Raw genomic sequence first — 5000 nt, 5'->3', positions numbered from 1 at the left:
CCCCGGTTTCAAGTCCGAAGCGCTAACCAGTAGGCCACGGCTGCCCCTAATATTCAAATACTTTGGGAAGGGAAGGGTCAATGCCAAGGTGACAGATTTACATGGCCCACACACTTGTACATATACATCATTTTATATGAGTAAGAATTAATAGGTAAGCACAGAAACAGTTTCTATATTGGTGTAATTGCTAAGATACATACCCCCACCACACACACACACACACACACACACACACACACACACACACACAATGTGTAACACAAACAGATGCACACCAGAAGTCACTACTCCCAAACAAACAGACAAACAAATTCTCAGACTTTATTGCATGAAACCTCCTGTGAACCAGTCAACGTGCATGTTGCTCAGTAAATAACGCGAGGCATCTGTAGACCGGCCTATTACTAGCAGGCTTCCCAGGCGCGGTGAGTAAATGATATCTGCTCCCTGTCTGAGTGTTTCACAGACAGAGGGACCAGCTGGGCCTGCACCACATAAAGACCATCCTGTCAAGTCAGAGGTCTCTTGCACCACATCCCTGAGCTGACAGCAGCTGTGTGTGTGTGTGTGTGTGTGTGTGTGTGTGTGTGTGTGTGTGTGAGAGAGAGAGTGATTGCCCTGTCAGCGGAAGATTATCCTCTCTGAAAGACAGAGGGGAGAGAGCGAGGGAATGACAGAAGGAGAGAGAGAGAGAGAGAGAGAGAGAGAGTGGAAAAGAGAAAAGGAGGGGGTGAAGATGAGCAAAAGACAGAGAGTAAAGGAGAGAGGGCAAGAGAAAGACTGAGAAGGAGGAAGAGAGAGAGAGAGAGAATAAAAGAGAAGAGAGAGAGAGATTTGCCTGGAGGCCTAATGTTCATTCTCCACAGACAAGACTATAAGGTCAGCTCTTACACTCCGACATGGACATGCACACACACACACACACACACACACACAAGTACATATGCACCCACGCACCCACCCACCCACACATGCCCATGGACTGCACTCAGGTCCTCTATTTTCACAAAGCTCAATATGCTCATGGTATGTGTCTGTGTGTGTGTTTGTGTGTGTGTGTGTGTTTTCCCACATCTCTTCATTCCACGCACACACACACACGCTGTGAGCTAACCTGAGGCAAAACCTCCCTGAGGGTTGCTGAGGTGAGGTGCCAGTGCCACTGTGTCATTATGACTTGATCAGCCTTTTTCCGTTTGCTCATAAAGATGAAAAGGCAAACTGGAGCAGCAACTGTGTCTTTGGTGGCATTAATAAATAGCATTTGGTGTGATTAGGCACTACGTATGTATGTGTGTATGTCTATATGTGTGTGTGTGTGTATGTGTGTGTGTGTGTGTGTGTCGTGTGTGTGTGTGTGTGTGCATGTATGTGTGTGTGGGCGTGTGTGTGTGTGTGTGTGTGTGTGTGTGTGTATGTCTATATGTGTGTGTGTGTGTATGTGTGTGTGTGTGTGTGTGTCTATATGTGTGTGTGTGTGCGTGTGTGCATGTATGTGTGTGTGTGGGGCGTGTGTGTGTGTGTGTGTGCATGTATGTGTGTGTGTGGGCGTGTGTGTGTGTGTGTGTGTGTGTGTGTATGTGTGTGTGTGGGTGTATGGGAGCATGGATCACTGGTGTGAGTGAGTGAAGACATGGTGTGTACCTATAAGAGGACAGGGGTGGGGGTTTATGGGGATGACAGCTAGTTTGGGTGTGGCTGTGTGTATGTGTGTGTATGTGTGTGTGTGTGTGGTTATGAGATATGGAGTGGTTATTAGTGGTGGCAGCCCGCTTTTCTCCAGAGCCAGTGAGAGTGAGGCATCCATTTCAAAGCTCCCAGACAGGTGCAGCCCTCTGCTCTCCAGAGAGAGAGAGAAGGAGAGAGAAAAGAGAGAGAGAGAGAGAGAGAGAGAGAGAGAGAGAGAGAGGGAGAGAGAGAAGGAGAGGGAGAGAGAGAGAGAGATCTGGAGAACTCTGGAGTCATGCAAACCACACAACCTGCTCCCCCTAAAACACAAACACAAACACACACACACACACAAACACACACACACATCTCTAATCACATCCACACCATCACCCCCATCCTTCAGCTGTCCCCAAACACCTACTGCCTTACTAAACTTCCCACCTCTGTAGCCCCCTCCCCTCCAGCCCCTCGGCGTGCCTGTATGATCCTCTTCCTACAGGACCCCTCTCTCTGCTTCCTACAGGACTCCTCTCTCTGCTTCCTACAGGACTCCTCTCTGCTTCCTACACTCCTCTCTCTGCTTCCTACAGGACTCTCCTCTCTGCTTCCTACAGGACTCCTCTCTGCTTCCTACAGGACTCCTCTCTCTGCTTCCTACAGGACTCCTCTCTCTGCTTCCTACAGGACTCCTCTCTGCTTCCTACAGGACTCCTCTCTGCTTCTCTGCCCCGATGACGAGCCGTGCCTCTGGTGCCCGCTGCCAGGCATGGCAGGGCGCTGGCTTTGAACTGCCGCCTGATCTGGCCACTCACTGTGGGGGAAGCCCCAGGTGGCCTGATAGTGGGCTGTGTGAGAGAGAGGGTACGTGTTAAGTAAGTAGGGTAAGTATTTGATGTGTGTGTGTGTGTGTTAAGTGACTGTGTGTGTGTGTGTGTGTGTGTTTGGGGTGTGTCACTTGCTAATGCTGCACCAGCGCTTCAGGTGGTGTGAAGTTGTCACAGTTGGAGGAGGAGAGCAGAGCATGTGGCTCTGACCTGATTTATTCGAACTCTAATATCAAGGGCTTGTTGATGTGGGGGGGTACAGGATATACCCCCCTCCCACCAGCCCCACCCACCCAAACACAGATACTACTCCGACCGGCAGCCGGGCTGCATTATTCATTACCATGGAAACGGCACTGACAGAACTGGGGCGCTCTGTTGAACTCGCCGAGCTGAGTCTCTCTCAGGCACCCCGTCTTCTCCTCTCCTGCTCTTCCTCATCCTCATCCTCCTTCCACTCGTCTTTTCCCATACCCCATCATTCCATTCTTTTCCCTTTTTGTCCTTCATACAACTCTTTCATTTTCTCCTCTACACAAGCATGTAAAAGAACGTTGAGTCCGCACACCAGAATCTGCTCCTTAGAATTTTTTAATTGTAGGCTATATCACCACAAAAAAAAAAGGGTTCTTGACTCTTGTAGAAAGAAATGGCTGATCTTTAATGCAATATCTACATTGCCCATTATCAGCAACCATTCATCCAATGTTCCAAAGGCACATTCTGTTTACTTATCTCATATAATTTTAAAAGGCTAACTGAGAACCCTTTTGCAATTATGTAAGCACATAATGTAATCTGAGAACTGCTACCCTGATTAAAAAAACAATGCAACTGATCTCAGCTGTTATTCTGTCCATAATGGAGTGGAATGACATTTTCAAGTGACCTCAAACTGTTGACCGATATGTGTATATACTGTATTCATTCTCCACATTGTATATATTTGAATGATATCTTTTTTCCTCCGCTGGCCTATTTTATTCATTTAATTTTTCATCTGAGGGCCCCTGCCAGATCTTACACTCCCTTAGAATTAAAGCAGAACAACATACTCCTGCCCACATGTGCTACCCTTCCCCTCTCTATCTCTAGCCCTCACTCACTCTTTCTTCTGTTTCCTTTCTCTCTGTCTCTCTCTCTATCCCCTTCTCTCTCTCTCCTTCTCCCTCTCTCTCATATGTCCATCTGCTCTCTGCTATCCTTCCTTCTTTCTTTCTCCCCACTGATGCACCCCGCCATACTTTCCTTCCACTGTCTCTATCCCTCTCTCTCTCTCTTTTCCTCTCTCTCCTCATCTATCCCTCTCTTCATCTCTCACTCATCCATCTGCCCTCCAAGCTGTAGAGTTCCTTCTGGCCCACTGCATAACACACCATTAACTCACTCTCACTCTTTCTCTCTCTCTTTTCTTCTCTATATCTATCTGTATCCCCCTCTCTTTTCTTCTCTATATCTTTCTGTATCCCCTCTCTTTCTTCTCTATATCTTTCTGTATCCCCCTCTCTTTTCTTCTCTGTATCTTTCTGTATCTGCCTCTCTCCCCCTCTCTCTCTTTTCTTCTCTATATCTTTCTGTATCTGCCTCTCTCCCCCTCTCTCCTCGCTCTCCCTGTTTCTCTCTCTCTCTTTTTATCTCTGTATCTCTCTCTCTTTTCTTCTCTCTCTCTCTCTTCTCTGTATCTCTCTGTATCCCCCTCTCTCCTTCTCTCTCTCTCCATGTCTCCCTCTCTCTCTTTTCTTCTCTGTATCCCCCCCTCTCTGTCTCCCTCTCCATCCCTCTCTCCCGTCATGTCCTCTATCGCGCTGCACTGCAGTAACACAAACTGAACATATGCCTCCAGTGTCACCATTACAAAGAATTATGGGCCATTTGCTGTGCAGGGAGTGTGGGCCCCTATATGAAAGCTGCAACCCAGCCCACTAAGCCGTCCGTCCGTCCGTCCGTGTGTGTGTGTGTGTGTGTGTGTGTGTGTGTGTGTGTGTGTGTGCTGCCACACTCTGTTAGCTCCCCTCATGGACCTGAGGCCAGGCCGAGTCGACGAGAGCCACTCTCCTCCTGCAGGGAGCCAGCGCACTCCTCTTCTCCAGCCCCCCCCCCCCCCGAAGGACTTTGTGTCAAAGCATATCAAGACTGCTCGCACAGACACCATTAGAGTGTATGTGCCTGTGGGGTGTGTGGGACTCTGTGGAGTGTGTGTGTGTATGTGTTTCTGTGTTTATGTTATTGCATTTTCACTGTATGAATACACAGAAGGGACAGTCAAAGACGATGGAGTGCCTCTGTTTGTGACAAGTTTGCATGCGTGTGTGTGTGTGTGTATTTATGTTATTGCATTTTCACTGTATGAATACACAGAAGAGATGGTCAAAGACGATGGAGTGCTTCTGTTTGTGACAAGTTTGCATGTTTGTGTGTGTGAGGCTATTTATGTGGATGAGTATGTGTACTTGTATTTGGGTGGTGGTGCACGTCCTTTTGTGGCTGTGTGTGTGTGTGTGT

General features: G+C 48.1%; 1 protein-coding gene across 1 annotated transcript in view; it reads right to left on the bottom strand.

Moving 5' to 3' along the window:
* The window catches only part of myo1g (myosin IG), a 59434-nt gene that overhangs the window by 1195 nt on the left and 53239 nt on the right, over positions 1 to 5000 (bottom strand). The window lies entirely within an intron of this gene.

This window comes from Alosa alosa, chromosome 20 (assembly GCF_017589495.1).
Source record: "Alosa alosa isolate M-15738 ecotype Scorff River chromosome 20, AALO_Geno_1.1, whole genome shotgun sequence".
In the NCBI taxonomy this organism is placed as follows: domain Eukaryota; kingdom Metazoa; phylum Chordata; class Actinopteri; order Clupeiformes; family Clupeidae; genus Alosa; species Alosa alosa.
Note: the sequence above shows the minus strand (reverse complement) of the source record. Positions and strands in the feature narration are given on the sequence as shown.